Raw genomic sequence first — 22,247 nt, forward strand, 5'->3', positions numbered from 1 at the left:
AATTAAGCAGTATTGTTTCCTGAATGATTTTAGAAATTTTCAAAAAAAAAATTTAAAAAAAATGTATGTTTAAATTTTTTTATTTTAAGTAAAACAGCTAATGCAAAATTGTAGAAAAGTCGAAATAATTGTTTTTTTCCATCTTGATGAAGATTAGATAATATTCAGAAACAATATGTGTAATTGTTCCTTTAATTCTTTTGCAAAACTTTGATCAGTACGTCCGAGAAAATGGTTTCATAGATCGATCCAAAATTAGCAGAGCTACGAGGGGTACATTAAGCTGTAAAAACACCTAAGAACATTAGTCTCCCCATTAATATTAGTGAATACGCGGTAGATTTACTAAAACAACGCAAAAAGTTACTTTTTTCTCTTTCCTTTAATTCAATTTTGTTTAAAAAAAAAATTTCAAAAAATTATAAAAGGATCTTGTAAGACATTTATCCCAGTTTTTAACACCATTCTTATATTCTCTCTCTGGTCATCGGTTGCTGAGGAATGGATGATCAAAGACAAAAGGATCCTTTTTCATTTAAAGTCCAACAAAAAAGAGAATATGAAAAGACCGTATAAAAGGTGAACGAACATGCTATCCGGCCTATGCATTGACTTAACTAAAAAAAAAATTCTCGGCGTCTGTAGACCAAAAACAAAAACAAGAAAATTAAGAATTTCTTTTACACGATATTACTTAGGATTGCATTGTAACCGTAGCACAGAAAAAATTTTTGCTAAAAGGTCTCAAAACTAGAAACTTTAACCTTCCAAATGTTTTTTTTAACCTAGATACAACAATTAGATGAATTACAGTCTTTAAAATATCACAAAAAAATTTTGGAAAAATTTTTGTTCCTTTAATTTTTTTTTTGACAAATGAAATTACTAATTCGCAACAATTCTGAAAATCTGAAAAATGTCCCGCATTTTTCACAGCGCTCCGAAACAATGGGGTGTAAATTACCCAATTAATAACATGAATACAGCTAACTGCACTCACATTTCCGCAAACATGCATTTAATTAAGATACCGTTCCAGCTTGTGTAGAAAAAATCAAGTTGTAAAAATTCTTCTTTTGGTCTTTGAAAAGTCCCACAAAAGTGTGACTTGGCACGTACTTATCGCGGTTTGCCGATCACCGAGTTGTTGCATGTGTTTTATGACGCGGTCATAAGCTCGTTATTATGATCTCAGTCATGGTCCATAAAGTCGCTTTTGTTACTTTCATTTCCTATCAGAGAATTTGTCGGAAACAGAAATGCAAAATCGCTGTTCGTGCCCAATTTGCACCACAAGAAGCTCATTTCGAATGCAAAATATCTTTGTTTACACGACCCAGATAACATGGACTAACACAAGTAGTCGTAAAACCTTTTAACTACAAGCCGATGTTTACGACCTTCCATTGTGAATAGGCAGAGGATTTTTTAGTTCGGTGTGGCTATTTGAAAATCTATGTTTGAGTATTGTGCAAGGAAGAAAACTCCACAACGAGCCAAACCAGCATTACTTTTTGTATGTTTTTTAAGGAAATTAAATACGAAGTGTTTCTCTTTTAATTATTTCTATTGTAAGAAAATAACAATTATTACCTATCAACCATTCGCGATCTTTATGGTTATTATGGCAGAAAAGAGAAACCGTCAATTATGGTGATAGATTTCTACCGACTTGTTTGGGGAGCATCTCAAAAAGTAGTAAATTGTGAATTTTTCACAAATTTCTTTCCTGAAGATTCTGAACCTTTCAAATTCCTGCACCTTTCTAAAGAAATTTGTTAATTTCTTCAGCAAAATCAAAATTTACAAAAATTAACTTTTTTTTTGGTATTTTCTCAAGACAATAATGATATATCTATATCTCAAAAGATATCTCAAAATCGTGAAAAACCTTTAAAGTTCTCACAACATCTTCAACAGTATATTTTTTTAACTTCTCATAGTTACTCAAATTCAAAATTTTTAAAACTGCTACCTTGTTAACTCATAATGTTAATGGGGTTTTTCAAGATTTAATTATTTTTATTTCTCAACTAAATTAAGTTTTCTTTAGTTCTAAAGTAAAAGTTCTTTTATCGTTTTTGTTTTCTTTTGTTTTCGAGCTCTTACCACCGTTTTTCAATATTAAGAATTATTATAAGCTTATTAATTTCAAAACTCTGTTTGTTTTTTTGTACTCTATCGTAACATAAAATTTTTATTATTTTCCTAAATTTTATTTTCAGCGATCTGCTCTGTGTGTTTCTTCAGGTGTTCAAGATATTTATGTTATTCATGACTCAAGATCACACAAGTTTTCTAACTTCAATCACAAGTTTTCAAACTTTTACTTGGAGATTATTTTATTTTTTACTGTTGTCTCAATACTATTAAAATATCAAGAGTTTTTCTTTCATTTTTCAAGCAATAGCAGTCTCTCAAAAATCCATTTTTATAAAATTCTGTCATTTAAAAAACAATATACAGGTTAGTCCAAAAGTCTGGAAACGATTTTATTCTGGCGAAACTATCAATTGTTTGGCAACTAAATTTATAGGTGTGCAATGGCTATAAAAATGCTATTAAAAAAATTTGATTATTAATTAATTGTTTATACTTACGAGATAAAAATATAGTAACGATTTTTTTAAATGGAAACCTACCACATTTTTTTTACACAACAAGCTTGTTACAAGAATTGTTGCTGTGCAAATTTTTTTTGTAAACCTCACACTTTTTTTATTAAAAGAAATGTTTGACTTACAAGAAAAAAAAATTTTTTTTTTGAGTAAACTACCAGTTTTTTTTGGATGCATTTTATAAATGTACAAAAATATTTATTAAAAATGTTACAATTTATGTTAATCTTTATCTATTGTCAAAATTTTCAATTTCAATTAATCAATATTCAAAATTTTTTTGAATAGCATTTTTATTTAATTTATTTGCCAAAAAATTGATAATTTCGGCAGAATAAAATTGTTTCCAGCCTTTTGGACCACCCTGTAGTTAGATATCTGAAGATCTTGTCTCCTTTTTGTAAAAAAAAGTTGCTATTTTGACCAAATTTCTTACAGAGTGAGCCATAAAAGTTGGTTTGCAAAACATCAGACAAATCAAAGAATTATAGCTTTATGCTAACCCAAACGAGTTAATCTCAGTTACACCAAACTTCCGGTTTAACCGGAAACGCTGAGGTGTATATTTTAGTTTTTTTTTGGTTAAGTACAGTTAGTTCACTTAAAACTCAAGCTTTAATGAACCAAGTCAAATGTGATGAGAATCTGACCCTTGAATTAGAGCGATTTGCTCGTCCTAATTAAGTTACAACTCTAGAAACAATGTTTTTAATGTTTTCATTTATTAGCTGAAAAGTAGTGCATGAAATCGTGCATCGTTTAGTACAATTACCGGCCAGCGAAGAACGAGAGGAAAAGTCCGCCTGAATTACACTTGCAATTTTCTTCACCATTAGCCTACATTTCGGAAAAAAGAACCCACCAAAATTAATTAAAACGTTACAACACGTGTAATCATTACGAGGAGTTATCGTGACAAAAAGTAAATATGTAATGAGAGGATTCGCGAGGAATGAGATCAATAACAACAAGCGGTGAAATGGTGGATTTATTAGTTACATTTTGTACATTAATGGACAGGAAGTTCTACATATTAGCACACAGAAGAGGGTCATATCTTATATTGCTGAAGGAATTTATTAGTTCAGAGGAGTTCAAAGAGACGTTTACATTTGTTACACCATTCGAGTGCTCTAACAGACTAGGGCTATTTACTTTTTTAACATTGGTGGCAGTCATTAAAATTCCCAAATTCCCGATTGCGTAAACCTCGACATACCAACGAGCGACAAGAAAAATCTTATTATATAATAACCTAGCATTAAATCCGGCGGTAGCGATTATAAAATGATTGCGCTCCCAAGGATCACTTACTCGTCTATTTTCCTTTAATAATAAGCCAGATAGATTTTATGAGGACTAAACTAAAAATCTGCTGACCTACTCATCATTTTTGCACTATCATCTCTATGTAACTACATTTTAATTGCTTGACTTTCAAATTTTTTTAACTTGATTAAAAGCTTTAGAAAATGTTTTTAATTGAGTTAAGGTTTTGGATACTTATAAAACGATAATTCGTTTCGTAATGAAATAGCAACGTTTCTTGTAGTTTTCTTCTCAGACCTCCAAGAAACTGTCACAGCAATTGGCTAATAGCTGTTATTAGCCGTTTATGAAAGATGATACTGAAATTGCTACAGCGGCTAATACTTCCCTAGAATTTCGCTTCGGAAGGTGCACACAATAAAATCGAAATCAAATAACTGGTTTACTGTACAACTCATTAAGGATAATTTATCGATCTAGAAACAAGACGGTGCGGATTCTTCTTGTATCGTCTTTATCTAATTTTAACAGTGGCAATAAGGAAATGGTAGTTGTGGTTAAGGAACTAGTTTTTATTACGTTTATAACCTTTCCCGTAAGTTTACAATAGATTGACTAGAAAAAAAAACTGTAATCAACAATAACTGGAAATCTATCTCCGAGGTTTTTTCCCGGTTGACATCGATGGTCATTATTTGGAGCATCGTTCCGAATATTTAATGATAGTGTGTGAAATGACAATGGCAATTAAATTACAGTTAAGCGATAAACTCAGGCGACACTTGTCGAAAAAGAATTACAGAGAAAGCTAAATGGAAGCAAAAGAAATTAGAGTTTTTGGAAAAGTTTCTTAGCAAATTTAGCATAACTCACCCAAACAATAAATTTCCCAAAATAGAGACTAGAGGTCTTAGAAATGATCAAAAATTGGAATATTTCTCAATCAAAGATGTATGAAAAATTGATTTTTAACCTCAAAATTTGCTCCATTTTTGCAAATCTGTTTACGATACAACTCTCATTACTAAAAAATTGAAAATTACGTTTTCTCTTTTTATAGTCTATACTCTATCTTTTGTTTTTCAAGTTGTTCAAGGTTCTATTAAAATGTACCTTCTTTTTTTTAAATTGTACCTTTTTCATATTATTACCTTTATACTATTTTATGTTATTTTCCCTAAATAATAGTATTTTTTCCTTGGACCTCTTTTTTTGAACAAAATTTTTAAATCGCCCTATAAAATCTTATTGTTTTATGCTTTTCCAATTCCAAGTGTTAAAGTATCAACACTATTACGTTGAAACTCATAAAACATATTCTCAGTGTTAATGAGAAAATTTTTTGTTATTATCAATCATTTCAGAAAATTACTTCTTCTTTTTTATTATCTTAATTATTTTCTTAAACTTTTCAGATATTTTTCGATTAGTTAAGGATACTGCTATTTCAAATTCTTTTTTTGAAATATCTTTTATAAATCATCCTAATTATTAATCATAATCAGTATTAGGTGTTCGAAATATAACACTTCTACTTTTTTGGGTCCTAAACCATGATTTTTTTTTCTTTCATAAAATCTCAATATCTCGATTTCATCTCATGATTATAAAATGTCTCACGATCTATCCATCCCAAAAAATTCATTACATTTTTTTAAATATCAGTTAAAATGATGATTGTTTAGTAAGATATCTATGTATTTAAAATTCTTGGGATTCAAAACCTTAAGTTTTTTTCTCAAAATGTCAAAGTTTTCTCCATCATTTAAATCCCTTTCTTATCTGAAGTTTTTTTCTACTTTGAACTAGAGCTACTAGTTCAAGTTTCCTATTTCTATTACGCTTTTCTTCTGAAAACCTCAATTAACTGACTTTTGTGAATTATAAAATGTCGTACATACAAAAGATTATTTTATTTTTCCGAATCTTAAATTATTTATCAAAGTGTCTTTTTCCACTAATTCAAAGATAGTTCGCTTCTCCCAACGAAAAGTCTGGTAATTCAAAAATTGATTTTTGAGTACGATGGCTTATGTAGGGCCCAAAATACAAAAACAATGAGAAAAAATTTCTTTGAATAAATAATATTATTACCAAAATTTAAATCCTTAGCAATTTTCAATACTATTAAACAGTTCCTTGATTTTTTATTAGCAATCAAAGATTCACGCAAAACTGTAATTTTGAGTTACTATAATTTTCGTTGAGAGAGTCGATTTGTTCTAGAGATCTTGTTTTTTTTTTCTAAACTATTTGAGAAATCATTGTCAAATCAATGTATGAAATAACAACACCTCAATAATTTTTTAGAATTTTGAACCATTTCTTCAGCCTTTAAACTTCTTCAAGTACTGTTTTCTCTTAAAATTTGGAAGTTTCATATTTGGTTTCTCAAGCAATTCAGCAAAAGTTCTTAAAAATGTTTAATTGAAAATGATTTTATTTAGCTTGTTGATTTTAAAATGTGCTCAGCGTCAATAAAAACATCATTCCTCGTTCGAAAAGTGCATTTAACACCTCGCCATTAACCCGTCGTTCAACTCCCTTCGGCTACTCCCTCCTGAGCAAATGAATGAAGTTGCGAACGTTGATGACCTGTAAATAACGTGTTGAAGCCCGACAAAAACTCTCAACGATTTATTACACAGCTATCACTTTCAATGCTTAAGAAGAGTTTTATTATATCGCGTTATCTCGGATGCGTGAGCATAACAGTTTTTCAATCTTAACTGAAAACTGAAAACTGGTGGGAAAGTCCGCTTGTATTAATTGCTTATGAAGCTCGCATTCTCCTTTCCCCAGTAATCTCACCAACAGTAGGAAGTGATTTGATAATTACACAGCTATGCTCTTGCTATAATTTATGCCTAGCGAGAGATCAGGGGATACAAACAAGTTTCAGTTTCATTATTTAGGATTAAAAGTCAAATTTTATTAGCCATTGTTGCCGAAATGAAAGCCATGCTATTGTTGTTAAAGGTGTCAGTAGCGTGTGAAAAAATCAAAATGCGTTTCTTTCAAATAAATCAATAATTTTATAGGAAATAGTATTTATGCATGAGGGCAATTATAATATAAAGTTATATTTCCTATGGTAATTCGAGTACTTTTATTATCATAATTAAAGAAAATTGAACATAAATATTCCTTAAGTAGACTAGAAGAAAAATGCGTCATGAACCGTTTCAATTCTCATTATCTTACAATAAATCATCTAATCAAGTTTGAAAAAACTGGTCCATTTTTCTCAGTACACTCAACCATAAATTATGATCGGTAATTCAGTCCGTTTGTACGAAATAGTAGTCGTTAATCGATAAATTACCTAATATGCATAAATAAACGATCTTTAACATATGTAAACACTTGTAATAATAAATTAATAGCACTAAAGACATTAGTTACAACATTCCTTACTCAAACTGGGAAAAAACTCACAATAAATTCAAGCACTGTTATGCGGATATTTTGTTCTGACGTTATCAACTTTTCGTTGAAAAAAGAGAATCGGTTTTAAGGACGAAATTAGAAATTGTGAACTACTATTTAAAAGGTAATTTATGACCGCTTCTGATGCAAGACGGAAGTTGTTTGGTGACAGTACATTTAATAAAATATTAAATAAATCATACTGAACAACGGTTGCAGTAACTATCCCTGCAGGACACCACAACGTTAGCTTTTATGGCTATGGTGCATTGTTATTTTGAAAAATTGCGATTGAAAGCAAAGCCGGGTTAGAGGCGCTTTTGTTACAAACACGTTAAAAAACACATAAGCGAATTTAGATAAAAAGATATTTCATCTCAGGGTTTAGAGCAAAAAATCAAGAACCTAAACATTCAGAATTTATTAAAAACTTCATAAGCATTTAAACATACAACCTTTCTAAAAATCTTGAGTTATTTTATTAAAATCTTCTTGTTTAAGTTGTTTTGATTAAGATTAAAAATTTAACACCGAGTCGACAAACTCATGTACTATCTACAATATCTCAGAAACTTATAATTACTTTTTTAGATCGAAATAAATGATTTTCCAAAGTTTACAGCTTTCTTTTACTTTTTTTCCTAAAGCTTCTGATGTTGTTCTTTAAAACTAAGAGTTCTCAAATATTAAGTATATTTTTTTAGCAATTGTCTAAACAATATGAATTTATATCTTTACTTCACTTTAAAATTTTGCATTTTTTTGTATTTTTAGTTTTTTTCTGAAAGATTATATAGACATGTTCAAAAACTCTTAATACCGTTTCTAAGGAGAATAACACCAAGAGTTATAAAATAATGTTCGGTTTTTATTGTTACGAATTTAAGTAAGAGATAGAATATTCAATTTTAAAACAAAAATTTCTTATGAATATAGGGAGTTAGCTACACCCTCTCAATGGGTTCTTGCCAATATTTCCGATATACCATTTTAGATAAAATTACAAAATTTGCTACAGATGATAACCTTTATATACCTAAACAAATTCAAAGATAAAATTTTGTAATTGTTAATCAAGGGCTTCCTAAACTGGGTGGGTTTAAGGTAAAAAGTACTCTATTTTGGCTGTAGTTTCCAGCCACTTTCATCAACAAAATTCTAAATTTCATAGTTTTTCATAAAAAAAGTCTTGCGTTTTTCCAATACAACTTACCGATTTTGAGTAAAATCAGTTTAAAAATTTATGTTACAGACAATACACAGTATAAAAATTCAAAATTAATATCGTTTTACCGTTTAGGACGCCCCTGATTAAAAATTTTGACATTTCATCTTGGAAATCGTTTAGGCGTATAAGGCGTATAATCAGCTGTACCAAATTTTGTAATTTTATATCTATTCTGAAATATTGGAAAAAACCCTTTCAAAATCACTCCTATGAAGGGATGTAGCTCCCTTATAACGCATTTTTCGAAACATGTTTATAGAAAACTTTTATCTTAAAATTGAATATTCTGTCATCTATTTAAATTTGTAACAATAAAAACGGAACATCTAGTACTCGTATTTTTATAACTTTTGGTGTTATTCTCTAAGATTATAACTTTTTAAATTAAAAAAAAATATATCTCTATACTTTTTCTGTCTCAAGTTAAAAAGTTTCCTTTTTTAAAATTATTATTTTTATTAAGTATTATTATATCACGGAATCTTGAATTTTCTTCAACTCTGAAAATATTAAGCTTCAGCTTCACTATTTTTTAAATGCTATTACTATACAGGATGTCGCAGCAAGTTAAAAAAAGTCCATCAAGTGACTTTTAAATGATAAAATTAAAAAAATAGATAGAACATTGATAGATAGATACTAATCTAGTCCATCGCCTAAAATTATTTTCAACTATACAGCGTGTTTCAAAAATAAGTTACAATACAAACTTGTGTTTTTTTTTAAATAAACACCATATGTTTCTTAGCGTTTCTAGATGTAGATTTTTATGACAATGTTTTTAAGCTAAACTTTTAATTGTCGATTGTGCTGACTTTTAAAAATAAGACGGTTTTTTGACGAAAACATGCACTTTTAAAAAATTTATTACACAAAAACTTGGACACCTAAAAGATTATTAAATTGTCTTTCTAATATTATTTACTTTTAGGTATTTATAATCAATAACTAAAAAGATTTTTAACGTTAAACATTAAAAAAAAATACTATTGCTTAGTAGCCAAAAAGTGCACAGTTGCACAAGATATGGAAGAAATATCACTTAATAATCACATTTGTGTTAAACTGCATCCATTATTCTTTATTTTTACATTAAAATATTTCGAATTTCAGTATTTATAACGACTTTTTACCTGTACTTTCTTCTTTGCAGAAGTAAGAAAAAATTTGTTCTAGCTGTCTTAGTTTTTGTGTAATAAATTTTTAAAAGTGCATGTTTTCGTCAAAAAAAACGTTTTATTTCTAAAACTAAGCTAAATCGACTACTAAAAATTTAGCGTAAAAACATTGTTTTAAAAGGCTACATCCAAAAATGCCAAAAAACATACGGTGTTTCATTTAAAAAAACACAAGTGTGTACCTATCGTAACTTATTTTTGGGACATGCTGTATGGTTGAAAATAATTTTAGGTGATGCACTAGATTAGTATCTATCAATGTCGTCTACATTTTTTTTTAATTTCACCATTTAAAGGTCACTAATGAACTTTTTCAGCTCGTTGGGACACCCTGTAGGTATACATGTCGAAAAAAAGAATGTTTTAAGAAAAAATCTTTTGATCATTCCTGCGGACACCTGCAGATCTTAACAAACCTTCAATACCGCCAATTTTCATTTCAGCCATTGCCCAGCTTGATTAAATTCGCAATCCTCGAAATTAAGCAGATGTTTCATTGGATAAAGTCGCCATTATCAAGTGGATGATAAATCGTAATGTACAGCTATGTATTTCTGCATCAACCGTTATGATTATTCGGTAGCGAAATTTGCTTTCGATGAACCCAACAATGCGAAAATTAACCTCGCTGTTAAGCCTTTTCCATTCTGACGCTGATCCATCGACGGCAATTATAAAAACAAAGTGAAGTTTTTGACTCTAGAATTTCTAAATTACAGCTATAATATCGCACATTGTATGTGAAAAATCTTCAACTCTTCATTATGCAACATTGCAAGTCATACCTAGTATTTACCCGCAATCTAATAGAACGCTGTCAGATTTAATAATTAACTATGGCAGCAATCAATACGACTTAAAAACCACCTATATTTAATTTAACGGTTATCCCGAAAAAATACGTCATCACCGTTTTAGTGCTCCGGAATGATTAAATTATTTTCACATGAAACGAGTAATTAACACTTTGCCAATTGACAAGACCATTCGCTGTCACCCCATTAAAAACGACTTTGGCGTCTGCGGGTATGATTAAATGCAATTACGCCTAATTACGTCTCGTTGCTTCGATAAATGCAAATGAAATTTTGTTTGGTGAGGAAAAGATTTCGAGATAATTGTTTTGTTAAAATTTATCGCCAACTTCTAATTAATTGGCTTTCTCTGAACGTCGTTAAATTATCGTAAAAGACTTGGCCTAAAAGCTAAGAGATAAATTGGAAAAAAGCTCGACAATGTCTCAGAATTCTCAAAAGCTCTCCGAACGAAAGCTGTTCATCGGAAAAACTTGAGATTTTGGGAAAAGTAGTAATTTTATGCAAAATGGGTTTGAGATCTTTACAAAAATATTGAGAGCTTCAGAAATGGTAAAATTAAAAATATACTTCGTTCATTTAATTATTTTTTTTTGCCACAAACCCTGTTACTGAAGCTATTTCCTTTAATTTAGTTTCACTATTTTTCTAATCAGGATTGAATTAATTTGCATAAAATGAAATGTTTATTTTCTGCATAAGGTTTCTGAGGTGTAGTACTGTTTTCTTCGCAACTGAGCAAACTTCTTCAGTTAATTACAAGATAATACCGTAATAATAGCTAAATGTCTTAAGTACCTACTTCCTACATTACTAAAAACAAAGTCTGATAAAATTACACAATTTTTCGACTCACCGATGCCTTCATAAACCCTTTTCCCTCCCTTTGCGCTCTCGCATTCCTCCCTTATTTCCAGTCCACCAAGTCGCACATTTTAATTAACTCCACTCCACCTTTGAAATTAATTAAGAAGCGATAACGAAACGTCTTGAGCATAGCACTTAAGCTGTCATGTGAGTTGGTGACCAGCTGAGAAGACACTGACACCACTCAACAGTTCTCCAACGACTGCACAAGGATTTAACGGAACGACCTCGACTGAGATTTCCTATGATCCAGTTGGATTTGTTCGCGGATGCTTGAATCGGATTCCTTCGGGAGCAAAAAACGGAAGGAATTGGAAATTCATTGGTGGTCGGATGGTCTAACAGTATACACAGTTTGATTAACTGTAGTCGAAAATCTATTCCAATTTTTGAAGAATAGACTAGATGAAGCTTTTTATCAATGAAGATGCGGCAGTTTTGTTCACTCAAATGGAGGTTTTTCAAGAAGCGTGAAATTGTATCAATGGAAGAGAAGAATGTGAGGTTGGTGAAGAGTAAATCAATTTGTAATGAATACAAAAATTGCGACCAAAGAACCACAAAACCAATCAGAAATTAATATTAAAATTTATGAAAAATGTTGGATTGTTTCATAATTTATTCTCGTAGTAAAAAAGTTAATAAATTTGTGAAAAACAACAACAAAAATGAAAAAAGTGCAAAGTTCTAATTAAGGAGAAATATAAAACTCTTTCTAATTATTCTCTTGGAATGATAACTAAAAAGTGGTTTGTCTAAACAACAATTTGAAACATTTGTGCCGAAAATACTAGTTTTTTTGTTTTTTGTCAAACAAGTTTAATAAAAATTATAAATCAATGTTTGAAGTCTGATAAAATACCAAAAAGAAATATTTAATACTTTATATTTAATACTTTAATATTTATATTTTATATTTAATATTTAATAGTTTATGATGCTTATTATATAGGCTGTTCTGGCTAAACTCCACACTAGAAGTATTGGGAGTTGAATGATATTTATCTAAAATCTTGTTTATAGCCATAATCGGTTAGGTTCTGCTCAATGCAAGTATTTTCAAGATGGCGACAGTTCCTGTTACACCGGAAGTGGATATCAACTTCATTATTTTAAATAGAAAGTTATGTTTTTATTGCTTTTTTGGATTACTCAACTAATTTTGAAAGAGTTTTTATTAGCCTTTCCTATACCTAAGTTTAACCGTTTTCGAAATATTTAGATTTTTTCAAAATTTTTTGGATTTGAATCTTTCTATTCAAAAATCGATAACTTTACCATTTTTTATTATATTGAAACCGTATTTGAGTATACGAGAGAGAAAGGTTAGATCTTTCTATTGGTGTATTCATAATTGAAAAAATAATTAACAAACGCCAAAATGTAAGGTTACGTTTAGGAAACTTCAAATATCCTTAACTCAATGTTTGTAAATGAAACACCCCAATTTTTTCTTCACTAAATGAGGAGAATTTAGTTCTGTTTCGATCTGTATTAAAATTCTCTATACCTATATGTTTGATAGTTTTTAAGTTGTAGGTAGTAAGTTTTTTTGATATAGTGAGAAATTCGTTAACCAACAGCTATTTTAGCATAGGTTGTCACAGAAATAAGAAAAAAAAAATAGAATATCAAAGTTATTTAAATTTAAATTAAATAAATTTAATTTGTATTTACGAAAAGAGTAACACAATTGTGAAAAAAAACTAAACGTTTTTTTAATGAGAAATATTTCTATGGCAAACTATGCGAAAATTACTATGGATAGTAATGAATTTCTTTTATTGTAAAAAAAGTTAAAATAACTTGGAAATCATTAAATTTAGGTAGATATAGGGAATTTGATACAGAATTAAATTCTCATTCATTTATTGAAGAAAAAATTGGGGCCTTCCATTTGAAAAAATTCAGTTACGGGTATTTGAAGTTTCCCAAAAGTAACTTAAAGTTTTGAAGGTTTGTTTGTATTTTTCCAATTATAAATACGTACCCAAATACGATTCCAAAACAACTAAAAATGGTAGATCGTCTTTAATTCTTGAAGATAAAGATGCAAATAAAAAAAATCCAAAAACGGTTAAATTTAGATATAAGAAAGTCTGATAAAAACTCTCCGGTGTAACCGGAAATGCTGCCATTTTGAAAATATTTTCATTGGGTAAGATCTAAACAATTATGGCTATAGTCAAAATTTTAGATAAATATCATTGTTAGTATTGGGAATACTTCTAATGTGGAATTTAACCGGAGCAGCCTGTATTTTGCACCTTAAATTTGGAACTGATGACATATAAGGTCATTGACACCGCTACCAGCCTTTTAGAAAAAAATAAATATACAGGGTGATTCACGAGGAGTAATGAGCCTGACCAAATTCGCGATGCAACTAACATTACATTTTCATAGGTCACGTAGATTTCAAAGATTTTTTGTAATAAATATGAAATCATAGCGAGCACACTTACAATTTGTCAGTTGTGACAAATTTTGAAAAACAGAAGTAATTGAAATACCAACACAGTAATGGGTATATTAAAATACAAATTACGGAAGGCACCCATTCAAGCTTCATCCAGTGGTACCATTAGCTTTAATCCAATTTCCTCAAAACTAACTTGATCGTGTCAGAAAATGCTCTTTCTTTCGAGATATCATTGGGTATCACACAGGCAGCAAGAGATGCATTCTTCAAACATTCTCCATAAGCTAAAATCATATCAGTCTTCTCATCATTGGAATAAATCCACATGGTGTTCTATGGTCCACATTTTGCTCAGTTAATGATAAATTTGTAGCGTTTGTAAAAAATGACAATGACGATGATTGATCATGATAATAGGCATCGTAGATTACTTTTTTTTTTAATGTCGCAAAGCAACTTGCGAATGTGTAATGGTGGTTGCATCGAGAATTTGCTCAGGCTCATTATTCCTCGTGAATCACCCTGTATAAATTATCGAATAAATAGACTTATTTTAGATGTTTAATAACAGCTGTATTTACCTCTTAAAATTTTGAGCTAATATTAACACTATAGTAAATTTTTGCCCATATTTACATTTGTAGTATCTGTAAGTGTTGTCTTAACACATAGAAACTATTTTTACATTTAGACACTTTCACTGACGGTTCAAAAAAAATCAAATATTTATTTTTCTGTGTTTTCTTTTCTGTGCTATGTGGTTGTTTGCTCTTTGAAACCTCAAAAATGACATAAAATGCCTTGGGCTTTTATAAATAACAGTATGTTTTGAAAATAATAAGACGAGCATTTGATGCCCCGATGCCCCCACAAACTGGGTCAACTTTTTGAAAATTGCCCCCTAAACAGGGCAAACGTTGTCCGCGCTCATCTGAGCATTAAATGGCTATTTATAATGCTTGTATGAGGCAATTAAATCGATTTCATGGGTTTCTTCATACCATGTAATATAAATTTACGGCCCATTTAGCAAGTGCTTGTTGTAAATCGCAAGTCCTTGGGTCTGTTATGGGTTAAATAGGGGAAAAATCACCTTGGATGGGTCACGTGCCACCATAAATGACCCCAAGATATTTCTGAATTGTTTTGTCTGAACGCTAGTTCAGAATTTTTTCTCGCATTTGACATACAAGTAGGACGATCGAAATAAATTTTCTGAGAGAATTAACGCATGAATAAATGCAGACATTTTAATGGTTTATGAGATATGGGTAATGGCGTAATTGGCCCACATCACTTGTGGGTTTGGTTTGGTTTACATGCGGTCGGTTTTTGATTAGTAATGTTGGCAATAAAGTCGAAAATTTAAGCCGTGAGATAGGAGCAAATTAAATTCCAAAACAGGATGTTGGTAGTACTGATCGCGATCGAATCGAAATCAAACTGAATTGTTGGCTTCATTAGGCCACTCATGAAGCAAAACTCCAAATTAAGAAATTTTTGAGCAGTGGTGGCTTGTAAAAACTGATTTTTGGTTTGACTTTTTTACTTTAAAAAATTTAAAACTTGTCCCTCTATGTAAATAAAAATTGAGCTTGGAAAAAACAATACAGGGTGTCTCAGATAGTTGAAAAAGTCCATTAGTGACCTTTAAATGGTAAAATTAAAAAAAAATGTATAGATGTTTAAAAAATGCATGTTTTCGTCAAAAAACGTTTTATTTCTAAAACTAAGCAAAATCGACTAATAAAAGTTTAGCGTAAAAACATTGTTTTAAAGGACTACATCCAAAAATGCAATGAAACATACGGTGTTTCATTTAAAAAACACAAGTTTGATTCGTAACTTATTTTTGGGACATACTGTATGGTTGAAAATAATTTTAGTGATACACTAGATTAGTATCTATCAATGTCCTATATATATTTTTTTAAATTTTACCATTTAAAAGTCACTAATGGACTTTTTCAATTTGCTGGGACACCCTGTATATAGAAAACTTAGTAAACAATCCATTATTTTTTTCTAAAAAAAAAATTTGTAGATTTTTTTCTCCGCCACTGCTTTCCAAATGTCCAGTTATTCAGAAATTACCAAGATTCCGCGTAGCACTTTTTTACGATGGGTTCGTCTGTTTCATAATTACCAACAATTATGGGATAAACGAGACTCACACTACTCCAAGTGAATTCTTCAATGTCATTACTGAGAAGAGTGCGAGCAGCTGTTGTTTCCAGGGAAACAAGTTAAGCGGAAAAATATATTTTGCATTTTAAAACATTAAACAAATTTATTTAATGAATCATATCTGCTACTGCCCCCAATTTTTGCCTCATGACGCAACTAAAGTCGTACAACCATCGCAGAGTCAAATAGTAGACAATTTCGAAAAAAGACATTGCGGAAAATCCGCAAAAAAGTCCCAAGAGACCTCCCAAATTGGCCCAAAAATCCACATTTCCAAACAGTTCTTTCCTAATCAAAAGCATAAAAACAACATCACTGAATTTTAATTTCACAAATGAATAAGTGACCGAAGAAACATTCCTTGACATTGTTATTTCTTCGATATTAACGCCCAAATTGTACTTAATTGAGGTACATGAGGGTAAACAATCACAAGCCGTTAAATCTGTTTTATTATCAGAAACTTCCGAAATCATCTCCATATCCAGAAAGTTCCCTAGAGCAAAATGAATAAATTTTATTTTAAATTTTATCAAAAACTGTACTTTTAGCCTTCATCGTACAAAGTTTTTCGGCTAAACCGCAGAGCTTTGTTGATCTTTCATCTAAAATTTTATTAAATTTTATTTTTTTGGAATTGTCAAACTTACGTGGCATGTAATAAGGAACACATCCACAAGTCTTCAAAGTAAAATTAGTAAGACATTCACTCTCGCAGTTCCGCTCTGTATAAATTTTGAAAAATTTCAACCACCGTTCGTGAGAATAAAAACAATTTCGACGATGCGGCTTGTAGTTCTTTAGACTTGGATCAGTTATTGTGACTTCAGGTCTGATTAAAACCTGGTAGCTTTTATGGTGGTCGATTTTTACATTTGTTGACGGTAACTCAGCAGGATGGTGGACGTAAAGACGGAAACCTTTACTCGAGTCGCAATTTTGGTCCATATTTCTTAATTCGTCACTAAGTTCCATGTAGAGATAATCTGTGATTTTAGTAAATCGGATTGGAAAACCAATTTCTGTGGTTTTGAAATAATTGTCGTCAAAATTCCAGTTTGAGATATTTTGATGCCGGCCAATACCGTCAAAAATGTGACTAAAAACTGTGATTGAGCTATGTTTTTCAAAAAAAAAAAAAAAAACAGTACGTTTTATGGGTGTATAAATCATTTTTGTCTAGCATATTGAACGACATGCAAAGTCCCTCATCTGTAAAAATCGGTGAAAATTTCTTTTTGACTAAATTAATACTGCGGCCACTCCATGACGAATACCGAATCGAATCATTAATATTACGAAAGACCTAAAAATTATTTTTACCTCATAATTAATTAAATACATTGATTACATTAATTAGAACATTTAAAGAATCGACAGTCATATTATGGCGTTTGCGCAACGAATTTGGTGGTACTCTTTGACAAAACATATTTGCATCTCCAAACCGTTGCAACCTACAATTAAAAAACATTATTTTTCACCAAACTCTCTTAATTAATTACTCTTCATTTGTCATATGTTTTGCCTCAAATTTTGCCAAATTATGTGTAAAATCATATCGTGATTTCAAAATTTTATTCTGGGGACACACAGTAATGGCAGGAAACGGTATTTCCCACAATCTCATCGGCTTCGAATTCATACTGAGAAAAACAGGATTTTCCTCCCATTTTCTCCAATTTAAAAGAACCAAATACGCACAAATGTAAGCACAAAAGCAGAACACGAAAAACCACCAAATTCTGAAAAGCAAATTTAATTTTTGGAAATTTGGAAATTTCAGGTACTTTAGAAAAAGACAAGTTTTGTTGTCGTTCAAATATCTGAAACCGTGAATTGAGGTGTTATTTGTAAATTCCAGAAAATAATCAGAAATAGTTTTTAATAATTTATGTTTCTTTTTGACAACTCGGTTAGCAACCACCATGTTTAAGGCACTCACAACACTCTTGTCGACAGAACGTTTTCATTATTTTAATTAAAACCTCACCTCTTGTGAAAACATGCAATTTTTTGTTGTCATTAATTTTAAATTTTAATTTGATTACCACTCCTCAAAAATACTTTTAAATGTTATACTTATTACTTTTTTCATTACTTACTTTTACTTACTTTTGTTATGTTTTTAGAAGACAAAATGTAGCTTTAGGAAAATTAATGACAAAATATGAAAGGTTGGAAGAAAAAAGAAAGAGGCCTTTGTTTAATGTAATTCTAATTTATTTTCATATTTCGATTGAACAAACATAACAACACTACTAAATAAACATGTTTTAAATGAGTTTTCTTCTTCTTTTTTTCTTTATCTTTGTTTCCGCCGTAAAGTCAAGTAACAGATAATTTTAAACAACGATAATGAAAAATTCTTAGGAGAGACTCAACATTCCTCCCAAATTGGTCCTAAAATCCACATTTCCAAACAATTCTTAACAATTTTTTTCATTTTTTCCAATTCAAAAAATGCACAAAGGAACACGCAAATCAAAACACTGCACTAGTTTTATTTTTTTGGGAGGTTTTTGGTATAGTCAATAGCCCTAGTCTGAAGCCCTCAGAATAATGTCTTTGACTTTTCATTTTTCTGTTGAAGTAATTAAAACACACCTCTCTCTTTCAGTAATTAATTTAAATAAAATTAGCATAAAAGTTTGCACTCAAAAATCAATTAACTTTTTCTGACAAATTCTTCTAGATAAGCTTTACCGGAAATTATCTAATAAATAATTTTTGATCACCCAATTAGTCAAAAATTCGTCGCTTTTAATTTCTTGACTAATAGATAATAAATGTTCCGTTAAGCCGAAAATTTCGATAATTCCGTTTTAATTAGAATTATTATTGGCTATTATTTATTTGTTAATCCTGTCACGAGATAAATAGCGAATGTGGGTTTCAGACATCAGGCGTGGTAAATAGAGTGTGAGTACGTCTGGTGAAGACAAGTGGATAATCGTGACTTATTTTATCGCAAATGCCGATTGAATTATACCAAAATTTACTGCTTATTTGTTACGCTCTTTATATGGCTGACATAGGAAAGGTAAGATTTAGAGAAGCGAAAAGATCAGGAACATCGCGAGCGGAACTGTAAATTAAAGTGTGGATTCCAGATCTGTCAATCGCATGTTGATTCGTTTTTAAAAAAATTAAAAAAATTTAGGTACACTGGGTTGAAAAAATAGTAGGATCACGTCACGTTAAGTTTGCTGTACCAACCAACAAATACAAACATGTGTAATGAAAATTACAACAAACAAAACGTTTAAAAATTAGTGCAGTTTCAGATTTTTCAGAAAAAGTTTCCTTATTATTATAAGCTGTTTGTAAGCTTTTACTTAACATACAAAATTGTCTGTCTGTCTATTTGTCTGTCTGGAAGAAATCTTGCTAGTCAAATTTGAGACAATTCCTGTAGTCCCAACAAACTGAAATTTTGCATACACATGTAATTCTCGTGACAATACAAAAATAATTATTAATATTTCTAATTCTAAACTCTAAGTAAAATACAGGGTTTTTAACTTCAATGCAGATAGGAATTTAAAATTTTGTATGGATACAAACCAAATCGATTAGTCTGAGTTAACTAAATTATTTTCAAAATGGCTGAATGCCAATGCCTACGTAATTAACTATAAAAATAAAAAACAAAAACACGTTTATCGTGATTATTTCAAAAACTGTAAGAGATGGGTATAGGACATGTTGATAAAAGTTCTACTACAAACCGATGTACTTTCGATTATGGTTGAGAAAATAGGGTCATTTTATTTAAAAAAAACTGAATTATAGCTGTTTGTTAATCATCATTTTCAAAAAATCATATTAGCTTTGCAATTTGACGGTTGACAATTTTGAAAATTTTCTAAAACTCTTCAAACCTTTGGTTATCAAATGCACAAAAAATATTCACTTATCGCAAAGGGTTCAAGAGCTGTGATATTTTGAATGAACCCCTGCAAGTGAAAATTTTGACCAAAAAATTGACATATGTCAAAAGAACTATGACGGATAAGTACTAACAACTAGATATATTTTACATAGTTTCGAAAAAATAATTCAAAAATGCAATAAAAATAATTGGTTACCATATAAATTTCAAAGTTGGCGCCAATTTCTAGTAGTTCCGGAAGTTCAGCCATTTTGAAAATAATTTAATTGAACTTAGACTGGTCGATTTGGGTTGTGTACCAAATTTCAAATTCCTATCTGCATTAGAAGTTGAAAAGTTTCTAATGTAGGCCCTAAAAGAATCATCCTGTATAAGGGTAAAACCAACGCCATTAGATAAAGCAGGAAAAAAACTAATGGGTTGTTGAAAAATAAAAAAGAACGAAAATTAAAAAACAAATATGTAAATAAAAGTATCCTAGAAACATAAAAAAACAAAAATTAATAAAGTTCAAAAGAACAAAATATTTTCAAAAGTCAAAAAACAAAACAAAACTTGAATGATTTTACAAAACAATATACGAGTAAGTAAAGACTAAAAACTAGAAAAAAAATGTAAGAATAAAATTTTATTAAAGAAATGTACTAAAAAAAAATTTTTCTGTCAGAGAAGAATATTTGCTTACACTTCAAGATTTTAAAATTTATAAAAGCCTTGGGAGCATTACGACTAATTGCACAATTACTTTGCTTAGCTTTTAAAAAAACATTAAACTTTCCGAAAGAATAATCAAGTTTTGTTGAGTTTGGTTGAAGTTTTGGTCCACAATAAGTCGTCGAAGTAGGAAAAAACGGCTCTCGCTCGCAGCTCCTAATTAGTAATTATGGCACAAATAATTAGTGCAGTGAATTGGAGCTGCACACCAAACACCGTAACAACCTGTCCAAACAACAAACGAAATAAATGTAACAGCAATGTTATCACCTTGTTATTAGGTCGATCGAGTCGCTGTTGTATTAATTAATTGTCGAATTTAATTAAGCTTAATTATGGGTGTGGGAACAATCGATTGGAAAGCTCACACTTGTATCTTTGTCTTTTTGTTGACATCCGATGAAAGTAATTGATATTTTCACTAGATTGACCTTGACATTAGGTTTACTTTCACACAATGATTAATTATGTATGGGTGAGTCGTGTAGTCGAACAGAATTGAGGAATGTCAAAATAATTCGGTCAAAATCGCGTGTCAGCGATTTATCAGCAATTTTGCTAATAATCCGAATGTGTTACTCAACTTTTTGTTATTATTTCCGGTAGAGTAACAGGCAAGTGTTAATGTGACACGAATTCTTGCCATTTAGACGACAATTAGGTAAAGCTACAAGAGAGTGCATTGTATTCAATTTGGAAGAAAGTAAACTTCGTTTTCATTTATTTGAAGAGTTTTAAACAAAGTAGAACAAAGCTAGAGAATAGGGGAAAAATGTTTTTCGGATAACGGGTCAAAATTGCAACATTGTTCTAAAAAAGGAAATTGGATGAATTAGAAAGAAATGCGATAAGTGGAGACGGAGCTAAACCACATGATTATTTGCGGTTTCGTTGAAGAAAAATGAAGAAAATAACGTTTACTTAGGATCCAGGCAGTCGATGTCTGCATTTGTACAGTCGAACAAAGTGAAAATGACGCCTCACTAAACAGAAAGCGAAATAAAAATTTAATTCAGAATTAAACGAATTCGAATTAAGTTGCCATATATTTTGCATTAACAAACGTCAAATTAATTAAATAAAAAAATTAACAAACCATTTCTTCAAGAAAATTATACATTAATAATGTCATTGACGAAAAAGCAAATCACTATTAACTTAATAATTTTTGTACAAAATAGGCTTTCTCTATTTTACCTTGATTTTATGTAAAACAACAAATGAATTAAACCATTGTTCATTTGCGAGAAGAAGGTTTAATTCCACGTGTGCGTTTACCGCGAGTGGTTTAATTCTTTGAGCAGAAAGCGAAATGAAAATTTACTTCAGAATTAAACTAATTCGAATTAAGTTGCCATTTATTTTGCATTGACAAAAGTCAAGTTAATCGCGAATTAAAATTTAATTGCGATTAACACGTTCTGTAAACCGGCCCTAAGTTTTCTATTAGTTTTGTAATTGTCATTGAAAACAAATCCAAATTATTTACTTAATTTAACCAAGAAAAAACCACAAAATTATTTGAAATATTTTAGTTCTGCTACAAAATTTATTTTTTAATAATTGTAATACTTTTAAATTAAATAAAAATGTTTAGTTTTTTAATAAACAATTTAACAAAAACC

General features: G+C 30.1%; 1 protein-coding gene across 2 annotated transcripts in view; it reads right to left on the minus strand.

Moving 5' to 3' along the window:
• LOC123010210 (serine proteinase stubble) overlaps positions 1-22,247 on the minus strand; it is a 60,463-nt gene that overhangs the window by 24,599 nt on the left and 13,617 nt on the right. Inside the window, exon 1 of one of the 2 annotated variants that reach the window (XM_044406913.1) lies at positions 11,394-11,601. The exons of the other annotated variant lie outside the window; for it this stretch is intronic. The gene's annotated coding sequence lies outside the window, so the exon portion shown is untranslated. Of the gene's footprint in view, positions 1-11,393; positions 11,602-22,247 lie in introns of those variants that run through there. 2 annotated transcript variants of the gene reach the window in all.

Source organism: Tribolium madens, unplaced genomic scaffold (genome assembly GCF_015345945.1).
Source record: "Tribolium madens isolate multiple individuals breed KSU strain unplaced genomic scaffold, Tmad_KSU_1.1 Scaffold_7;HRSCAF=85;Tcas5.2_LG10, whole genome shotgun sequence".
In the NCBI taxonomy this organism is placed as follows: Eukaryota; Metazoa; Arthropoda; class Insecta; order Coleoptera; family Tenebrionidae; genus Tribolium; species Tribolium madens.